Source organism: Bufo bufo, chromosome 1 (genome assembly GCF_905171765.1).
Source record: "Bufo bufo chromosome 1, aBufBuf1.1, whole genome shotgun sequence".
In the NCBI taxonomy this organism is placed as follows: domain Eukaryota; kingdom Metazoa; phylum Chordata; class Amphibia; order Anura; family Bufonidae; genus Bufo; species Bufo bufo.
Genome location: NC_053389.1, coordinates 115630246 through 115652874, shown reverse-complemented (window position 1 = coordinate 115652874; position 22629 = coordinate 115630246). Strand labels below are relative to the sequence as shown.

Below are 22629 nucleotides of genomic sequence, written 5' to 3'. Positions count from 1 at the left end.
ACCTACTGATTCCCAGGCTCTTCGGTCAGTGGATGAGTTTTTCGGGGCCTTGGGTCTCATATATGACGACCCTGACCGAGTCGCACTGGCTGAATCAAGATTACGGAGACTCTTACAAGGAGAGCGGCCGGTAGAGGAGTATTGCTCTGAATTCCATAGGTGGGCTACGGATACCCAATAGAACGACCCGGCTCTCAGGAGTCAGTTCTGCTCTGGGTTATCCGAAAGGGTTAAGGATGCGCTTGCATTATATGAGACCCCCTTTTCCCTTGATGCGGTTATGTCCCTTTCTATCCGTATAGAGAGACGCCTTAGGGACAGGTTGAAAAAACCGGAGCAATTGGTAACCCCTCCCAAGCAGCAGTTAGTCTGTACGGACTTAGACGAGCCTTTGCAGCTAGGAGGAACTACTCGTCAGGTCCGTCCTCCTGAGGCTCGCCGTAGGCGTGGGGTTTGTTTTTTTTGTGGGGAGAGGGGTCATTTCATTAATGTCTGTCCTTCTTTCCTCCGAAACAAAAGACAGTCGGAAAAACTACTAACCCCAGGCTGTGTGTAGGATGTCAGCCGGGGGGTATACGTTTCCTCCATACGTACATCGCAATTTGTGTTGCCAGCGGTTATTATTTTTGGTGATAAGACGGAGACTATTTCTTTCTTTCTAGACAGTGGAGCAGGGGTAAATTTGATAGATGCCCATTTTGCCCGCACTTTGGGTTTGTCTCTCTGTACTTTACAGAGACCCATTCCCATATTCGCTATTGATGCTGCTCCCCTGTCTCAGAGAAACCTCACCCACATGGTTCATAATTTACACCTTCGGGTAGGGGACCACCATAACGAGATGCTTTCAGGTTATGTTCTGGAGGGGCTTCCCACTCCGGTAGTGCTGGGTCTTCCCTGGTTGGTAGCGCACAATCCAGTAGTGGATTGGCAGGCCAGGGAGATATTGGAGTGGAGTGAGCAGTGCAGAGAAAATTGCTTAAATAGCAATTGCTTAGTCGCCTCCATAACTACCCTACCTACATTTATTTGGGATTTTGAGGATGTTTTTTCTGAAAAGAGTTGTCAGAAGTTACCACCTCATCGTCCTTATGATTGCCCGGTTAACCTTATTCCCGGCGCAAAATTACCCAAAACCAGGTTATATAATCTTCGGGTCCAGAGAGACATGCCATGAAAGATTATATCTCCGAGAGCTTGGCTAAGGGACACATCAGACCCTCTTCTTCACCCGTGGCTGCAGGGTTTTTCTTCGTTAAAAAGAAAGATGGGGGCCTGCGTCCTTGCCTAGATTTTCGCGAATTAAATCGGATAACCATCCGAGACCCATACCCTCTTCATCTCATTCCTGACCTGTTTAATCAGATTGCGGGTGCTAGGTGGTTCTCCAAACTTGATCTTAGGGGGGCCTACAATCTGATTCGTATTAAGGAGGGGGATGAGTGGAAGACAGCGTTTAACACCCCTGAGGGGCATTATGAAAATCTAGTTATGCCTTTCGGTCTGACCAATGCTCCTGCCGTCTTTCAACATTTCGTTAATGACATTTTTAGTCATCTAATCGGCAGGTTTGTGGTAATATACCTAGATGATATTTTAATTTATTCGTCTGATCTGAAAACACATGAGGTGCATGTCAGACAGGTACTGCAGGTCCTACGGACGAATGAATTATATGCTAAAATTGAAAAATGTGTCTTCGCCGTTCAGGAGATACAATTCCTGGGTTATTTTTTATCTGCTTCAGGTTTCCGTATGGATCCTAGGAAGGTCCAGGCAATTTTAGATTGGGATCTTCCTGAGAACCTCAAAGCACTACAACGGTTCTTGGGCTTCGCAAATTTCTATAGGAAATTCATTAAAAATTATTCACTTATTGTAAAACCGCTTACTGACATGACTAGGAAGGGGACTGATTTTTCTAAATGGTCTGACGCCGCTAAAGTTGCTTTTTCCTCTCTAAAAGAGAGGTTTACCTCAGCACCTGTACTAGTCCAACCTGATGTCTCTCAGCCTTTTATTGTTGAGGTCGATGCGTCAGAGGTGGGAGTGGGGGCGGTGCTGTCTCAGGGTCCGTCTCCTGGCAAATGGCATCCTTGTGCTTTCTTTTCTAAAAAACTATCTGCAGCAGAAAAGAACTACGATATTGGCAATAGGGAACTATTAGCTATTAAACTTGCGTTTGAGGAGTGGCGTCACTTCTTAGAGGGGGCAGTCCACCCCGTCACTGTGATTACGGACCACAAAAATCTTCTGTACCTCGAATCAGCTAAGCGTCTCACCCCTAGACAAGCTAGGTGGTCGCTATTTTTTACCAGGTTTAACTTTGTGATTACCTATCGTCCTGGGGCAAAGAACACCAAGGCTGATGCACTATCTCGTTGTTTCCCTGGAGGGGGTAATGTGAGTGATCCGGTGCCCATTCTTCAAAGAGGAGTGGTTGTTTCTGCGGTACACTCTGTTTTGGAGGGGAAGGTGTTAGAGGCCCAGGGGGACGCCCCGGTCTCTTGCCCCTCAGAGAAATTGTTTGTACCGTTGAACTTACGTTTCGAATTATTAAAGGAACATCATAATTCGGCACTTGCTGGGCACCCGGGTAGTAAAGCAACCTTGGAGCTATTGTCTCGTCGTTTTTGGTGGCCAAGGTTGCGTCAGGATGTATTGGATTTTGTGTCTTCCTGTTCTACCTGTGCGCGCGCAAAAGTTTCACATACACGTCCTGCAGGGTCTCTATTACCACTCGTCATTCCCAATAGACCGTGGACACATCTGTCAATGGATTTTATCACTGACTTACCTTTGTCTGCGGGTAAAACAGTTATTTTGGTAGTAGTGGACAGGTTTAGCAAAATGGTACACTTCATTGCGTTACCCGCACTACCTAATGCTAAGACTCTTGCTCAGGTATTCGTCAGTGAAATCGTGAAGCTTCACGGGGTCCCCTCCGATGTGGTTTCGGATCGGGGTACCCAGTTTATTTCTAAATTTTGGAAAGCTTTTTGTTCCCGTTTGGGGGTACACTTGTCCTTTTCCTCAGCTTTCCATCCTCAGTTGAATGGACAGACTGAGCGTACCAACCAAAACCTTGAGACATATCTAAGATGTTTTGTGTCTGAAAACCAAGAGTTGTGGTCATCATATTTACCGTTAGCTGAGTTTGCCATAAATAATCGTCGTCAGGAATCCACTGGCAAGTCACCATTTCTTGGTGCATATGGTTTTCATCCCCAATTCTGTACTTTCAAAGAGGGGGGGTCTTCTGGGGTTCCCGAAGAGGAACGGTTTTCGTCATCTCTTTCATCGGTATGGCAGAAGGTGCAAGCTAACTTGAAAAATATGGGAGGTAAATACAAATGCATGGCTGATAAGAGACGGTCGCCAGGTCCGGACCTAGGAGTGAATGACTATGTGTGGTTGTCTACTAGGAATATTAAATTGAAGGTTCCCTCTTGGAAACTGGGTCCTAGGTTTATTGGCCCTTACAAAATTGTAGCCATCATCAACCCCGTGGCTTTTCGCCTGGAGTTACCTCAGACTTTTAAAATTCATAATGTCTTTCATAAGTCGTTACTCAAAAAATATGTTCCACCTCTAGAACCATCACCGCTGCCAGCCTGTCACGGCGGACGTGCACAGTTAAACAGATAACACACCAACCAGGCTCTGGACGAGAGACGGGGGAAGGGTCACCTCCTAATTAATCCCATATTTTTTTAGTAAAGACTTGTGGAAGACATCGTGGATCCTCCAAGTCTGCGGCAGATCAAGTCGAAATGCCACAGGATTGATCACAGCAGAAATCTTATATGGACCAACAAATCTTGGACCCAGTTTCCAAGATGGCATTCTCAACTTGATATTCCTAGTGGACAACCACACCAAATCACCCACACACAGGTCCGGACCAGTCACACGTCTCCTGTCAGCCATTCGTTTATACCTCTCACCCATCCTCTCCAAATTCACTTGAATCCCCCGCCAGATAGAGGATAAGGCAGAAGAGAATCTCTCCACCTCTGGCATCCCGGAGGAACCAGACCCAGAAAAGGTACCAAACTGAGGATGGAAACCGTATGCGCCAAAAAATGGCGACTTACCCGTGGACTCCTGCCTACGGTTATTCAACGCAAATTCTGCTAAGGGCAAGAATGAGGACCAGTCCTCCTGATTATCAGCCACAAAGCACCTCAAGTAGGTCTCCAGGTTTTGATTAGTACGCTCCGTCTGACCATTCGACTGTGGATGAAAAGCCGACGAGAAAGAAAGTAGAATGCCAAGTCGAGAGCAGAACGCCCTCCAAAACCTGGAGACAAACTGCGTGTCCCTATCAGAGACAATATCCGAAGGAATACCGTGCAATTTAACGATATTATCCACAAAAATCTGCGCAAGAGTCTTAGCGTTAGGCAGACTTGTTAGTGGTATAAAGTGAGCCATTTTACTGAAACGATCGACTACCACCAAAATCACTGTTCTCCCGGAGGAACTCGGTAGGTCCGTAATAAAGTCCATGGACAAATGTGTCCAAGGACGAGATGGAATAGACAATGGAAGAAGTGAACCAGGCGGTCGAGTATGAGCAACCTTAGACCGAGCGCAGGTTTCACAAGCTGCCACGTAATTCTCAATACTCTTACGCAAACCTGGCCACCAGAACCTCCGGGACACCAGATCACAGGTGGACTTACCACCAGGATGTCCAATAATTCGTAAACCCCAAAAATCGCATCAAAGCTTTCTGATTCTCCGGTCGGTCCCACTCCAGAACCGCCCGGACCTTTTCGGGGTCCATACGAAAACCACAATCAGAAAGCATGTATCCCAAAAATGGAAGCTCTTGCACCGCAAACAAACATTTCTCCAATTTGGCGTATAACTTATTCTCCCGCAGGATCGTCAAAACCTGTCTCACATGATCCTGATGGGTCTTCAGAACAGGAGAATAAATTAAAATGTCATCAAGGTAGACTACTACGAACCTCCCCACCAAATGATGAAAAATATCATTGACGAATCGCTGAAATACCGCTGGCGCATTCGTCAACCCAAAAGGCATTACCAGGTTCTCAAAATGACCCTCGTGCGTATTGAAGGCCGTTTTCCACTCATCCCCCTCCTTGATCCTGATCAGATTGTATGCTCCTCTCAAATCCAACTTGGAGAACACCTTGGCTCCAACAATCTGATCAAAAAGATCAGAGATCAAAGGCAGGGGATACGGATCCCGGACTGTAATACGATTCAGCTCCCGGAAATCCAAACACGGTCTCAGTGATCCATCTTTCTTCTTCACGAAGAACAAACCTACAGCCACTGGAGACTTAGATGGTCTAATATGACCCTTTGCCAAACTCTCGGCGACATACTTTCGCATGACCTCTCTCTCGGGTTGAGAGAGGTTGTAGAGCCGAGACTTAGGCAACTTAGCCCCCGGAATGAGATTCACAGGACAATCATAGTCACGATGAGGGGGCAATTCCTGAGCCCCACCCTCCGCAAACACGTCCGAAAAATCTGAGAGATACTGAGGCAAGGCCGTAACGGACACTTCAGAAATAGATGTGACAAGACAATTATCCGAACAAAACTTGCTCCAACCAATGATTTGTCTCGCCTGCCAGTCTATAGTTGGGTTATGTCTAGACAACCATGGCAACCCCAAAACTATTGGAGCTGGCAAATCCTTCATGACGAAACAGGAAATAATCTCAGTATGTGAATCACCCACCCTTAAATGAATATCATGAACAACGTGAGTAAGGCTCCCTTGAGAAAGAGGGGAAGAATCAATGGCAAAAACACGAATCTCGTTCTCTAACGTGCAAATACTTAGTCCCAAACCCTGAAGAAACAGAAAGTCAATTAAATTTACCCCAGCACCACAATCAAGAAAAACATCAACAAACACATTTCGAGACTCTAGCGCCACCATAGCTGAAAGGAGAAAACGGGAACTGCAGGGAACTTGCACACCAGTCTGCTCCACCACACCATTCATACCACCAAGTGTGAGGGAGGTTTTTTTTTCTTTTTCTTTTTTCTTTATCACTCTCCCCTGTGGTTCAACATACGGACAAGAAAAAACAAAATGACCCCTCTTTCCACAAAAGAAACATAAATTGTGTGCTTTACGAAAGTCTCTACTATCCGAATGGAAAGATATCTGACCTAACTGCATGGGTTCCTCTCCTAGGCCAGAATAACAAGCAATATCTCCCTGGGCAGCTGGTGGAACAAAACTACACGCGGGAGGAATCCCCTGCACAGAGGGACCCTTACCCCTCTCTCTGATACGTCTATCCAAACGTATCGCCAAAGACATTGCATTTTCCAAAGTATCTGGGTATTCATGAAAAGCCAGAGCATCCTTCAACCTTTCAGATAACCCCTGACAAAACTGGCTACGTAACGCGGGGTCGTTCCACCCCGACTCAGTAGCCCACCTCCTAAACTCTGTGCAGTAAACCTCAGCAGTATGTTTACCCTGTAGTAAGTTACGTAATTTTGACTCTGCCATTGAAACTCGATCTGGGTCATCGTAAATCAATCCCAGGGCTTTAAAAAATTCCTCCAGCGACCGGAGAGCCAGAGAACCGGGCGGCAGGGAAAAAGCCCAGGATTGCGCGTCCCCTTTCAGCAAAGACATGACGATACCCACCCTCTGATCCTCATTACCTGATGAAAATGGGCACAAACGAAAGTACAATTTACATGATTCCTTGAAATGGAAAAAATCATCAGTACCCCCTGCAAATTTCTCCGGAAGAGCGACTTTAGGCTCCCCAACAATTTGACCTGTACCTGAAGCCAACACCCTCTGACACTGTGTGACCGTACTACGTAGATCCGCAACCTCCAGGGACAAACCCTGCATGCGGTCAACCAGTGCTTCAATTGACGCCATCCCATAAACACTGAGAAATGGCGGTCACAGTATGGCGGATTATAATGTCACGGCGGACGTGCACAGTTAAACAGATAACACACCAACCAGGCTCTGGACGAGAGACGGGGGAAGGGTCACCTCCTAATTAATCCCTGACCTCTTTCCCTACAATGCTCAGCCCACAGATCAAATCTTGATGGTAGATTTGCTGTGTCCACCAGCCTATGCTAACAGAACCCTGAACTCCCTGAGATGGTGAAGTGGGGAGAAAGGAGCTGCCAGCTCGCACAGAACCTGGATGGGATAGATGACATAAACAACCAAAGACACTTATCTGCTGAGAGCAGGAACAAACAGCCAACCTTCCTTTCTAGCTTCCAAGACCACAATGAAGAGTATAATCCGCTCAGAGCACCTTAGCTGGAGACTATTTAAACTAATGACTCCACCCAGTGCACCTGATGCGAGGCGGATCCAGCACAGCATCAAAACAAATACTAGACTTGTGCTGCAATCCTGGCTGACCTCCGCACATCGTCAGAGTGGGGCATGACACACCCCCTCCTGTTGTCGTGGATGGTAATCTAGAATTTCAGATATCCAAAATTGTTAATTCTCGTCGGGTCCGCCGCTCTCTTCAATATCTGGTGCATTGGAGAGGTTACGGTCCCGAGGAAAGAATGTGGGTTCCTGCGTCTGAGGTAAACGCCGACAGGTTAGTTCGGGTTTTTCATGCCTCTCATCCTGAGAGACCTGGTCCTGAGTGTCCGGAGGCCCCTCGTAGAGAGGGGGGTACTGTCACGAGGGTATCGAGAACCACGCCTGACTCCGTTATACCCGGGGTCAGGAAGTCGCAGCGGTTGGCTGCACGCTCTATTTAAGATAGGGCTGTTTTCCTTATGGTAGCTTTCTGGGTTTGCTTTGCAAACCCTTTTGGCTCACTCAGGGATCCGTAGCTCCTTCCCCTCAGCTGTTCCTTGTCCAGCACTCCCAGACCTCCTTATATTCCTCTCTCACACTTCTCTGGTTGCCAGAGATAGAGCTTCCTGCCTGGACATCTATTCTGACCTTCTGGAGCTGTGTTGCTGCGTTCTCTGGTAGTTGGTCCAGAACGCTACCCTCCGGATCCCTGTTGGACCTTTGTGGAATGCTGTGGTCGCCCACCTGGGTGTATGTGTTTGTCTGTATTTGTCTGTCCTCTCCCTGGTGTTTCCCTCTTAGTGATAGTGGTGCGGACTAGCGATCCCACCGGCCCGTTCACTATCTAGGGCTCATATTAGGGAAAGCCAGGGTTTAGGCACGTGATCGCAGCACGGGTGAGGAACCCGTCTAGGGACGTCAGGGCAGTCAGGTGCCAGCCGCAAGGTGAGTTAGGGGTCACCACCTTTCCCTCTCCCTTGGGCAGGACTTTCCCTGTTTTCCTCTCTGTGCGTGACGTCGGTCATTACATGGAAATCACATTTTTCAACCCATGGAGGTCTGGATTTGGAGTCACACTCAAAATTAAAGTGGAAAAACACACTACAGGCTGATCCAACTTTGATGTAATGTCCTTAAAACAAGTCAAAATGAGGCTCAGTAGTGTGTGTGGCCTCCACGTGCCTGTATGACCTCCCTACAACGCCTGTGCATGCTCCTGATGAGGTGGCGGACGGTCTCCTGAGGGATCTCCTCCCAGACCTGGACTAAAGCATCTGCCAACTCCTGGACAGTCTGTGGTGCAACGTGACGTTGGTGGATAGAGCGAGACATGATGTCCCAGATGTGTTCAATTGGATTCAGGTCTGGCGAACGGGCGGGCCAGTCTATAGCATCAATGCCTTTGTCTTGCAGCAACTGCTGGCACACTCCAGCCACATGAGGTCTAGCATTGTCTTGCATTAGGAGGAACCCAGGTCCAACCGCACCAGCATATGGTCTCACAAGGGGTCTGAGGATCTCATCTCGGTACCTAATGACAGTCAGGCTACCTCTGGCGAGCACATGGAGGGCTGTGCAGCCCTCCAAAGAAATGCCACCCCACACCATTACTGACCCAATGCCAAACCGGTCATGCTGGAGGATGTTGCAGGCAGCAGAACGTTCTCCACGGCGTCTCAAGACTCTGTCACGTCTGTCACATGTGCTCAGTGTGAACCTGCTTTCATCTGTGAAGAGCACAGGGCGCCAATGGCGAATTTGCCAATCTTGGTATTCTCTGGCAAATGCCAAACGTCCTGCACGGTGTTGGGCTGTAAGGACAACCCCCACCTGTGGACGTCGGGCCCTCATATCACCCTCATGGAGTCTGTTTCTGACCGTTTGAGCAGACACATGCACATTTGTGGCCTGCTGGAGGTCATTTTGCAGGGCTCTGGCAGTGCTCCTCCTGTTCCTCCTTGCACAAAGGTGGAGGTAGCGGTCCTGCTGCTGGGTTGTTGCCCTCCTACGACCTCCTCCACGTCTCCTGATGTACTGGCCTGTCTCCTGGTAGCGCCTCCATGCTCTGGACACTACGCTGACAGACACAGCAAACCTTCTTGCCACAGCTCGCATTGATGTGCCATCCTGGATAAGCTGCACTACCTGAGCCACTTGTGTGGGTTGTAGACTCCGTCTCATTCTACCACTAGAGTGAAAGCACCGCCAGCATTCAAAAGTGACCAAAACATCAGCCAGGAAGCATAGGAACTGAGAAGTGATCTGTGGTCACCACCTGCAGAACTACTTCTTTATTGGGGGTGTCTTGCTAATTGCCTATAATTTCCACCTGTTGTCTATCCCATTTGCACAACAGCATGTGAAATTGATTGTCACTCAGTGTTGCTTCCTAAGTGGACAGTTTGATTTCACAGAAGTGTGATTGACTTGGAGTTACATAGTGTTGATTAAGTGTTCCCTTTATTTTTTTGAGCAGTGTATATAAAATGTAATTAACACCCTTCTAGTTATATTTTTTTAAAAAACACACCAATTAAACTGATGATAGAAAAATCAAAATCACTTTACATGTTTATTAATGTAAACCTTACAACATATGATAATTTTAGATTTGCTCTATTTTTCTCATCTGAGTATCTGTCTAAACCTCTTCTCACAAAAACAAATCCTTAATCTCTTGGCTATTGAGTGCCAGTCCAAAGAAGACTGAACTCTCTATGCCCTGTTAAAACCAGACAAGATGGATTCTATACATCACATATACCATAATATCAAAGTTTATATATATATATATATATATATATATATATATATATAAAATTAATTATTTATATTCAAAAGTTCTGACAAATCAATATAATTACATTACCGGTAAGAATGTAAACGAGAAGTAGACATGCGAAGAGCAATGGTCCATATCCATAGAGTGTGGGGAATCCCACAAGAATAAATTCAGTGACAGTAGTATTCCATCGTTCCATCGTGTGACATGGAACGGAAATTATTCTCCTTATAAATTCAGATAGATCCTATCACTGTATTACAAAATTGGTAGCTGTTTTTCTGCACATTGACCTTGAGCTTACTACATTAAAAGTCTCCCTCTGTGAAATCCAATTAGGCTAGAATTAAGGTCAGTAGCCTTACCCACTTGCAATAGGTAATCTGAAGGAGGTTTTGTTGAGCATTATGCATTGCTTTTGTTTGGTTTCTCTTTATGGCCAGGAACATGATTATTAGTGATTCACCATGGTGATCCTTTGCTTATTACATATCTTGCTATCTCTCTGAGATACAATTTTTACCATATTAAAGGTGTTGTGCAGGGGTGTTATATTGATGTCCTATCCTCAGGATTTGTCAACAATATCTGATTAGCAGGGGCCCAAAACCCAGCACCCCCGCCGCTCAGCTGTTTGAATAGGAGGCAGAGCTCGGAAATTCATCTTCATTACACTGCCCGTTGTCTTAGAAGCAAGCGTAAGTACTCGCTCCATTCACCTGAATTAAGAGAGTACTTCTAATTACACTGTGCTGCCACTGCAAGGGACACGACACACAGTGTAAGACCTCGTTCACATTTCCGTGTCCGTTTCACGTCCGTGAAAAATCAGTTTGCGTTTCATCTGTGAAGATGTCCGTGAAGCATCTGTGTTTGGTCTGTGTGTCTGTTTTTAACCTTCCGTGTGTCACCTGTAATCAACGGACACTGCACAGCTGTATAGAAATTTCCAGAGCGTCTCCTAGCAGTGGTCAGTGAAAAACGGACGCAACACAGATGCCATCCTTGTTTTTCACAGACCCATAGACTTCAATGGACATGTTTGGTCAGCATCACGGACCAAAGTAATGCATGTCTTTATGGACAGTAAAAAAATACTGATGTGTGAACAGGCACATTCAAATCAACATGGAAAATGAAGGCAGCACAAAGATAAAGGGAAATGTGAAATAGGCCTAATGAAAAATTTGGGAGGGCGACATTAGGTTCAAAGCTGCCCTGGTTCCCACTAACGGAACCAGATGCCTGAGAATTCTGAAACTGTGCAACTGAATTACGGAGGTCAGCTACCTCCAAAGATAATCCCTGCATGCGATCCACCAGTGCATTAACAGTGTCCATATCTGCACAAAGCAAGGGAAATAATGACAGTAGGGGTGGTTGAAAATGTCACAGCAAGTGGGGATAAGAGGAACACCAAGTAAACAAACAGCCACAGGTAAACAGACTAGGCCCCAAAGCTAGGGAGGAGGGCATGGTAACCTCCTAACAATCCCTGAGCCTCTCCCTGACTGCTGACAGTATGAGCAAGTCCTGATGGTGAACAAACTCATACGCTGGAACCTAAGCCCTGCTGACACTGAAGCAAACCCTAACTTAGGCAGTGGGGAATGAGACAGCCAGTACCATCCACCGTGAAGGTACTGAAGTAGAGGATCCACAAGCGGGAAGTAGAGGATCCACAAACAACCTGTATAGAACTCCAGAAGGAAAATATCAACTGCAAAGTCAGCAGTAACAGGCGGACTTAAATAGAGACTCTTAAACAGCTAATGAGCATAACTTGTGGAGAGGGTGGGATCCTGCCCACAACAACAGAAGGGAAACACAGAAAGACCTGTCAGACTCATGTGCTGCAAGTCTATCCGATCTCTCACAGGGCAGGCAGTTACAGTAACCCCCTTCTATGGGTGACCTCCGGGCACCCAGGACAGACCTTATCCGGGTGTGCCCTGTGAAAAGTCTTCAGAAGGCGACTAGCACTGACATCGGTCGCCAGAACCCACATTCTTTCTTCTAGACCGTAACCCTTGCAATGTACGAGGTACTGAAGGGAACCACGAAGAATACGCGAGTAAATTTTTCTGGAGATCTTAAAATGCAGATTACCATCTACCAAGACATTATCCACTTAATGTTTTTAGTGGATAACCACACCAAATCACCCACACACAGGTCCGGACCAGTAATACGTCTCTTGTCAGCCATAAGTTTATATGGGACAGGATGGGATGGACAAAGGAAGAAAAGATCCTGAAGGCCGTGTATGAGTCACCTTGGCACGTGCACAGGTCTCACAGGTTGCCACATAACCTTCCACACCTTTATGTAAACCTGGCCACCAGAATCTCCGGGAAATAAGATCCACAATGGATCTGCTCCCAGGGTGTCCCGCAAGGACAGTATCATGATGTTCTTTGAACACCTTATGCCGAAGCCCAGAAGGAACAAACTCCCTGGAGGACAGGAATTAGGTGCCTCACCTTGAGCTTCCAACACCTCTGCCTCAAGTTCAGGATACAGGGCGGAAACAACCACCCCATCAGCCAAAATCGGAGCAGGATCCACCGAATCCCCCCCCCCCCCCCCCCCCCCAGTAAAGCTACGCGACAAAGCATCCGCCTTGACGTTTTTGACCTCAGGATGATAATTGACCGCAAAATTAAATCTGGTAAAAAACAATGACCATCTGGCCTGCCTTGGGTTCAGATGCTTCGCTGATTGCAGGTAAGACAGATTCTTATGATCAGTAATTACCGTAATGGGATGAATAGCTCTTTCTAACCAATGACGCCATTCTTCAAAGGCCAATTTAATGCCAGCAACTCATAATTTCTTCTGGCAGAAGAGAGTTTTTTTGAAAAAAAGCACAAGGACGCCATTTGCCAGGAGAAGGACCATGCGACAAAACTGCTCCGACTCCCACTTCTGACGCGTCAACCTCCACAATGAAAGGCTGAGACACATCAGGTTGGACCAGAATGGGAGCAGAAGCGAAACATTTCTTTATTGCAGAAAAAGCATTTAATGCCTCTTCAGACCAGACTGAGAAATCCACACCTTTCTTGGTCATATCGGTCAAAGGCTTGACAACAGTAGAATAATTCAGGATACATTTTCTGTAGTAATGAGTAAAACCCCAAAAACCGCATCAGCGCTTTATGATTCTCAGGTTTATCCCAGTCCAATACTGCACAGACCATACGAAAACCTGAGGAAGAAAGCAGGTAACCCAGGAACTGCAGCTCCTGAACAGCAAACACACATTTTTCTAACTTAGCATATAACTTATTCTCCCGGAGGATCAGTAATACTTGTCTTAAATGATCCTGATGAGTTTCCATATCGGGCGAGTAAATTAGTATGTCATCGAGGAAAATAACAACAAACCTCCCCACAAAATGATGAAAAATGTCATTGATAAAGTGCTGAAAGACCAAGTTCTCGAAGTGGCCCTCAGGAGTATTAAAAGGCCATCTTCCATTCGTCCCCTTCCATAATTCTTATCAGATTATAAGTCCCTCTTAAATCCAACTTGGAAAACACCTTGGCTCCGACAATCTGATCGAATAAATCTGGGATCAAGGGACGGGGATAAGGATCACGGACAGTAATACGATTTAGCTCCCGGAGGTCTAAACACGGTCTAAGGGTCCCATCTTTTTTTTTTACAAAAAAGAAGCCAGCAGCCACCGGTGACTTAGATGGTCTAATATGTCCGTTTGCCAAACTCTCGGTAATATACTCTCGCATAGCTACTCTTTCGGGTTGGAAACATTATACAACCGAGACTTTGGCAATTTAGCTCCGGGAATAAGGTTGACCAGACAATCATACTCTCGGTGAGGGGGTAACTCCTGATCTCCACCCTCAGAAAATACGTCAGAAAAATCAGAAAGAAACTGGGGTAACATCTTAGTGGATACCACAGAAAGTGACTGTCACGAACTAGGGAGTGGGGAAGAGGAAGTGCACCCACTAGCTGCCGCCCACGCCTCTGTCCCTGCCTACTTACACTACCCGTCCTAGGTGACGGGGCGTAACTGGGTGACGTCCCCTGACCTCTATAAGTGCAGAGAGGCAGAGCGGACAGAGACAGAATATAACCAGGCAGAGGCAGTAGGAGGGAACCCTGCAGATGGATCCGAAGTCACATAAAGTGTCTGGAGCAATACTGAAATGCCAGAGATAAACACTAACGTAGGCGAATAGGGGTAACAAGGACGGTAAACAAACATGCCTATGGTCAAACCAGGATGTCACGTCAGTACACAAGGGCAGGCGAGGTCGGGTCAGGAACAAAAGCCAAGGGTCAAAATCCAGAGAAGCAGAAGCACTGAGTAGTAGCAGTTAGGCACTTGATCAAAATCGCAGGTAACCTGTGGCCAGCAGGCTGCCTGTATAAGGCTACTTTCACACTTGCGTTCGGAGTTCCGCTTGTGAGTTCCGTTTGAAGGCTCTCACAAGCGGCCCCGAACGGATCCGTACTGCCCCAATGCATTCTGAGTGGATGCGGATCCAATGGGGACGTATCCGTTTGACGTTGACACAATATGGTGCAATTTCAAATGGATCCGTCCCCCATTGACTTTCAATGTAAAGTCAGGAGTCCCTATTAATATACCATCAGATCAGAGTTTTCTCCAATCCGATGGTATATTTTAACTTGAAGCGTCCCCATAACCATGGGAACGCCTCTATGTTAGAATATACCATCGGATTTGAGTAAGATCGTGAAACTCAGATCCGACAGTATATTCTAACACAGAGGCGTTCCCATGGTGATGGGGACGCTTCAAGTTAGAATATACTAAAAGAACTGTGTACATGACTGCCCCTGCTGCCTGCCAGCAGGGGGCAGACCCCCCCTCCCTCCCCCCCCCTGTTTTTAACTCATTGGTGGCCAGTGCGGCCGGCCCCCCCTCCCTCCCCCTCCTGTTTTTAACTCATTGGTGGCCAGTGCGGCCGCCCCCCCTCCCTCCCCCCCTGTTTTTAACTCATTGGTGGCCAGTGCGGCCGCCCCCCCCCTCCCTCCCCCCCCTGTTTTTAACTCATTGGTGGCCAGTGCGGCCGGCCCCCCCTCCCCTAATTAAAATGACCGACCCCCCATCATTGGTGGCAGCGGAGAGTTCCGATCGGAGTCCCAGTTTAATCGCTGGGACTCCGATCGGTAACCATGGCAACCAGGACGCTACTGCATTCCTGGCTGCCATGGTTACTTAGCAATTTTTGAAGCATTATACTTACCTGCGTTGTCTGTGACCGGCCCGGCGCTCCTCCTACTGGTAAGTGAATGTGCGGCGCATTGCTTATAGCACAGACCTTGGCCACCAATGAGTTAAAAACAGGGGGGGAGGGGGGGCGGCCGCACTGGCCACCAATGAGTTAAAAACAGGGGGGAGGGAGGGGGGTCGGCCGCACTGGCCACCAATGAGTTAAAAACAGGGGGGAGGGGGGCCGCACTGGCCACCAATGAGTTAAATACAGGGGAGGGAGGGGGGGTCTGCCCCCTGCTGCCTGGCAGCACCTGCCAGGCAGCAGGGGGCAGTCATGTACACAGTTCTTTTAGTATATTCTAACTTGAAGCGTCCCCATCACCATGGGAACGCCTCTGTGTTAGAATATACTGTCGGATCTGAGTTTTCACAAAGTGAAAAATCAGATCTGAAAAAAACAGTTCTGCAAACGGATGCGTTCTGAACGGATGCAAGCGTTTGCATTATAGGAGCGGATCCGTCTGTACAGACACCTGACGGATCCGCTCCAAACGCAAGTGTGAAAGTAGCCTAAATAGTGAAAGGCCAAGGTCATGTGACGTGGCCAGCGTCACATGACCTGCTCAGACACAGAAGCCGAGCACCGAGTGGCCAGCTCGGTGCTGAGCCTGATACTGTTGCCAGGGGAACGGAGGACGCTGACCGCACAGACAGCAGGAGCGTGGTTGGGTCCGCACCTGTAATGACCGACGACACGCACAGGGAGGAAAACAGGGAAAGCCCTGCCCAAGGGAGAGGGAAAGGTGGTGACCCCTAACTCACCTTGCGGCTGGCACCTGACTGCCCTGACGTCCCTAGACGGGTTCCTCACCCGTGCGGCGATCGCGTGCCTAAACCCTGGCTTTCCCTAATATGAGCCCTGGATAGTGAACAGGCCGGTGGGATCGCTAGTCCACACCACTATCACTAAGAGGGAAACACCAGGGAGAGGACAGACAAAACATACAAACACATACACCCAGGTGGGCGACCACAATAAACCAAAAAGGTCCAACAGGGATCTGGAGGGTAGCGTACTGGACCAACTACCAGCGAACGCAGCAACACAGCTCCAGAAGGTCAGAATAGATGTCCAGGCAGGAAGCTCTATCTCTGGCAACCAGAGAAGTGTGAGAGAGAAATATAAGGAGGTCTGGGAGTGCTGGACAAGGAACAGCTGAGGAGAAGGAGCTACGGATCCCTGAGTGAGCCAAAAGGGTTTGCAAAGCAAACCCAGAAAGCTACCATAAGGAAAACAGCCCTATCTTAAATAGAGCGTGCAGCCAACCGCTGCGACTTCCTGACCCCGGGTATAACGGAGTCAGGCGTGGTCCTCGACACCCTCGTGACAGTACCCCCCTCTCTACGAGGGGCCTCCGGACACTCAGGACCAGGTCTCCCAGGATGAGAGGCATGAAAAACTCGAACTAACCTGTCGGCGTTTACCTCAGACGCAGGAACCCACATTCTTTCCTCGGGACCGTAACCTCTCCAATGCACCAGATATTGAAGAGAGCGGCGGACCCGACGAGAATTAACAATTTTGGATATCTGAAATTCTAGGTTACCATCCACGACAACAGGAGGGGGTGGCAGCGGTGATGGTTCTAGAGGTGGAACATATTTTTTGAGTAACGACTTATGAAAAACATTATGAATTTTAAAAGTCTGAGGTAACTCCAGGCGAAAAGCCACGGGGTTGATGATGGCTACAATTTTGTAAGGGCCAATAAACCTAGGACCCAGTTTCCAAGAGGGAACCTTCAATTTAATATTCCTAGTAGACAACCACACATAGTCATTCACTCCTAGGTCCGGACCTGGCGACCGTCTCTTATCAGCCATGCATTTGTATTTACCTCCCATATTTTTCAAGTTAGCTTGCACCTTCTGCCATACCGATGAAAGAGATGACGAAAACCGTTCCTCTTCGGGAACCCCAGAAGACCCCCCCTCTTTGAAAGTACAGAATTGGGGATGAAAACCATATGCACCAAGAAATGGTGACTTGCCAGTGGATTCCTGACGACGATTATTTATGGCAAACTCAGCTAACGGTAAATATGATGACCACAACTCTTGGTTTTCAGACACAAAACATCTTAGATATGTCTCAAGGTTTTGGTTGGTACGCTCAGTCTGTCCATTCGACTGAGGATGGAAAGCAGAGGAAAAGGACAAGTGTACCCCCAAACGAGAACAAAAAGCTTTCCAAAATTTAGAAATAAACTGGGTACCCCGATCCGAAACAACATCGGAGGGGACCCCGTGAAGCTTCACGATTTCACTGACGAATACCTGAGCAAGAGTCTTAGCATTAGGTAGTGCGGGTAACGCAATGAAGTGTACCATTTTGCTAAACCTGTCCACTACTACCAAAATAACTGTTTTACCCGCAGACAAAGGTAAGTCAGTGATAAAATCCATTGACAGATGTGTCCACGGTCTATTGGGAATGACGAGTGGTAATAGAGACCCTGCAGGACGTGTATGTGAAACTTTTGCGCGCGCACAGGTAGAACAAGAAGACACAAAATCCAATACATCCTGACGCAACCTTGGCCACCAAAAACGACGAGACAATAGTTCCAAGGTTGCTTTACTACCCGGGTGCCCAGCAAGTGCCGAATTATGATGTTCCTTTAATAATTCGAAACGTAAGTTCAACGGTACAAACAATTTCTCTGAGGGGCAAGAGACCGGGGCGTCCCCCTGGGCCTCTAACACCTTCCCCTCCAAAACAGAGTGTACCGCAGAAACAACCACTCCTCTTTGAAGAATGGGTACCGGATCACTCACATTACCCCCTCCAGGGAAACAACGAGATAGTGCATCAGCCTTGGTGTTCTTTGCCCCAGGACGATAGGTAATCACAAAGTTAAACCTGGTAAAAAATAGCGACCACCTAGCCTGTCTAGGGGTGAGACGCTTAGCTGATTCGAGGTACAGAAGATTTTTGTGGTCCGTAATTACAGTGACGGGGTGGACTGCCCCCTCTAAGAAATGACACCACTCCTCAAACGCAAGTTTAATAGCTAATAGTTCCCTATTGCCAATATCGTAGTTCTTTTCTGCTGCAGATAGTTTTTTAGAAAAGAAAGCACAAGGACGCCATTTGCCAGGAGACGGACCCTGAGACAGCACCGCCCCCACTCCCACCTCTGACGCATCGACTTCAACAATAAAAGGCTGAGAGACATCAGGTTGGACCAGTACAGGTGCTGAGGTAAACCTCTCTTTTAGAGAGGAAAAAGCAACTTTAGCGGCGTCAGACCATTTAGAAAAATCAGTCCCCTTCCTAGTCATGTCAGTAAGCGGTTTTACAATAAGTGAATAATTTTTAATGAATTTCCTATAGAAATTCGCGAAGCCCAAGAACCGTTGTAGTGCTTTGAGGTTCTCAGGAAGATCCCAATCTAAAATTGCCTGGACCTTCCTAGGATCCATACGGAAACCTGACGCAGATAAAAAATAACCCAGGAATTGTATCTCCTGAACGGCGAAGACACATTTTTCAATTTTAGCATATAATTCATTCGTCCGTAGGACCTGCAGTACTTGTCTGACATGCACCTCATGTGTTTTCAGATCGGACGAATAAATTAAAATATCATCTAGGTATATTACCACAAACCTGCCGATTAGATGACTAAAAATGTCATTAACGAAATGTTGAAAGACGGCAGGAGCATTGGTCAGACCGAAAGGCATAACTAGATTTTCATAATGCCCCTCAGGGGTGTTAAACGCTGTCTTCCACTCATCCCCCTCCTTAATACGAATCAGATTGTAGGCACCCCTAAGATCAAGTTTGGAGAACCACCTAGCACCCGCAATCTGATTAAACAGGTCAGGAATGAGAGGAAGAGGGTATGGGTCTCGGATGGTTATCTGATTTAATTCGCGAAAATCTAAGCAAGGACGCAGGCCCCCATCTTTCTTTTTAACGAAGAAAAACCCTGCAGCCACGGGTGAAGAAGAGGGTCTGATGTGTCCCTTAGCCAAGCTCTCGGAGATATAATCTTTCATGGCTTGTCTCTCTGGACCCGAAAGATTATATAACCTGGTCTTGGGTAATTTTGCGCCGGGAATAAGGTTAACCGGGCAATCATAAGGACGATGAGGTGGTAACTTCTGACAACCCTTTTCAGAAAAAACATCCTCAAAGTCCGAAATAAATGTAGGTAGGGTAGTTATGGAGGCGACTAAGCAATTGCTATTTAAGCAATTTTCTCTGCACTGCTCACTCCACTCCAATATCTCCCTGGCCTGCCAATCCACCACTGGATTGTGCGCTACCAACCAGGGAAGACCCAGCACTACCGGAGTGGGAAGCCCCTCCAGAACATAACCTGAAAGCATCTCGTTATGGTGGTCCCCTACCCGAAGGTGTAAATTATGAACCATGTGCGTGAGGTTTCTCTGAGACAGGGGAGCAGAATCAATAGCGAATATGGGAATGGGTCTCTGTAAAGTACAGAGAGACAAACCCAAAGTGCGGGCAAAATGGGCATCTATCAAATTTACCCCTGCTCCACTGTCTAGAAAGAAAGAAATAGTCTCCGTCTTATCACCAAAAATAATAACCGCTGGCAACACAAATTGCGATGTACGTATGGAGGAAACGTATACCCCCCGGCTGACATCCTCCACACAGCCTGGGGTTAGTAGTTTTTCCGACGGTCTTTTGTTTCTGAGGAAAGAAGGACAGACATTAATGAAATGACCCCTCTCCCCACAAAAAAAACAAACCCCACGCCTACGGCGAGCCTCAGGAGGACGGACCTGACGAGTAGTTCCTCCTAGCTGCATAGGCTCGTCTAAGTCCGTACAGACTAACTGCTGCTTGGGAGGGGTTACCAATTGCTCCGGTTTTTTCAACCTGACCCTAAGGCGTCTATCTATTCGGATAGAAAGGGACATAACCGCATCAAGGGAAAAGGGGGTCTCATATAATGCAAGCGCATCCTTAACCCTTTCGGATAACCCAGAGCAGAACTGACTCCTGAGAGCCGGGTCGTTCCATTGGGTATCCGTAGCCCACCTACGGAATTCAGAGCAATACTCCTCTACCGGCCGCTCTCCTTGTAAGAGTCTCCGTAATCTTGATTCAGCCAGGGCGACTCGGTCAGGGTCATCATATATGAGACCCAAGGCCCCAAAAAACTCATCCACTGACCGAAGAGCCTGGGAATCAGTAGGTAAAGAGAACGCCCAGGACTGCGGATCCCCCTGCAGCAGGGAAATAACAACCCCCACCCGCTGATCTTCATTACCAGAGGAGTAAGGGCGCAGTTTAAAATATAACTTACAGGCCTCACGGAATGTCAAAAACTTGTCCCTTCCCCCAGAAAATCTGTCAGGGAGAGGGACCTTGGGTTCCGCAACAACCTGGTTACCAGTAGCAACCGCTGGGCTTGCAGTCAGTTGTAATTGCTGCTGTTGCTGGAGGACCGACGCCTTCAATCCTACCACCTCCAAAGACAGGCCATGAAATTGTTTGGACAGAGCAGCAATTTGATCCATACTGGATTCTAAGTAGGTAAAAAAATTTATTTTTTTATTTTTTATTTTTTTTACCTACACAAAATAATGGCCAGAGATAATGTAATGACCGACGACACGCACAGGGAGGAAAACAGGGAAAGCCCTGCCCAAGGGAGAGGGAAAGGTGGTGACCCCTAACTCACCTTGCGGCTGGCACCTGACTGCCCTGACGTCCCTAGACGGGTTCCTCACCCGTGCGGCGATCGCGTGCCTAAACCCTGGCTTTCCCTAATATGAGCCCTGGATAGTGAACAGGCCGGTGGGATCGCTAGTCCACACCACTATCACTAAGAGGGAAACACCAGGGAGAGGACAGACAAAACATACAAACACATACACCCAGGTGGGCGACCACAATAAACCAAAAAGGTCCAACAGGGATCTGGAGGGTAGCGTACTGGACCAACTACCAGCGAACGCAGCAACACAGCTCCAGAAGGTCAGAATAGATGTCCAGGCAGGAAGCTCTATCTCTGGCAACCAGAGAAGTGTGAGAGAGAAATATAAGGAGGTCTGGGAGTGCTGGACAAGGAACAGCTGAGGAGAAGGAGCTACGGATCCCTGAGTGAGCCAAAAGGGTTTGCAAAGCAAACCCAGAAAGCTACCATAAGGAAAACAGCCCTATCTTAAATAGAGCGTGCAGCCAACCGCTGCGACTTCCTGACCCCGGGTATAACGGAGTCAGGCGTGGTCCTCGACACCCTCGTGACAGCACCACCCCCTGTTACCTGGGAGACGGGGACGCCACGCCGCTCAGGGAGAGAGGCAGGATGCCAGCGGCGCAGCACAGAGAGATCGCGTTGCCTGCTCCCTTTACAAGGGGCCATAGGACCCAAGGACAGTGGAGACGGCTTCCCTGGGTTTTCGAGATGGAACCTCTTAATCAACCTATCAGCGTGTATTCTATGAGCAGGTACCCAGGACCTTTCTTCAGGTCCAAAACCCTTCCAATGAACCAGGTATTGCAGTGAGTTTCGGACGTTCCTGACATCAATGATCCTACAAACAACAAACTCATCTTGACCGTTAACCTCCACCGGAGATGGAGATTCCTGTGGAGGAACAACAGGTGAAACTTACTTTTTGAGCAAAGATTTATGGAACACATCATGAATTCGAAACGTGTCTGGTAGTTTCAGCTTAAAAGATACCGGGTTAACAATGTCAAGTATTTTATATGGTCCTATAAAGCGTGGAGCAAATTTCCTAGACACCCATTTTAAAGACAGATTTTTGGTGGATAGCCACACCTTCTCACCGACCTCAAAATTAGCTCCCTTAGTGCATTTCCTGTTAGCTTGCTTTTTCTGAACCTCCTGGGCTCTCTCCAGGTTCGACTGAACCTGGGCCCAAACTGTGCACAGTTCTGAAGTAACTACATCCGCCTCAGGGTTAGGCGAAGCCATGGAAGAACAAGAACCAAAATGAGAATGAAACCCTAAATTGCAGTAACGCGGAGATACCCCCGTGGATGAGTTCACCCGGTTGTTAATGGCAAACTCCGCCAATGGAAGGTACTTCACCCACAGACGCTGGTTGTCAGAGATATAGCACCTAAAGAACTGTTCGACAACCTGATTCAAGCGTTCCATCTGCCCATTGGTCTCGAGAGGAAAGGCCGACAAAAATGACAATGAAATTTCGTATCTCTGGCAAAAGGCTTTCCAGAATCTGGAAACAAATTGGACACCCCTGTCAGAGACAATATTCTCAGGAATTCCATGATACCGAACAATGTG

At 47.6% G+C, this 22629-nt stretch overlaps 1 pseudogene; it reads right to left on the bottom strand.

Moving 5' to 3' along the window:
• LOC120993060 overlaps positions 1-10287 on the bottom strand; it is a 48264-nt pseudogene extending 37977 nt beyond the window's left edge.
• Positions 10288-22629: the final 12342 nt, after the last annotated feature.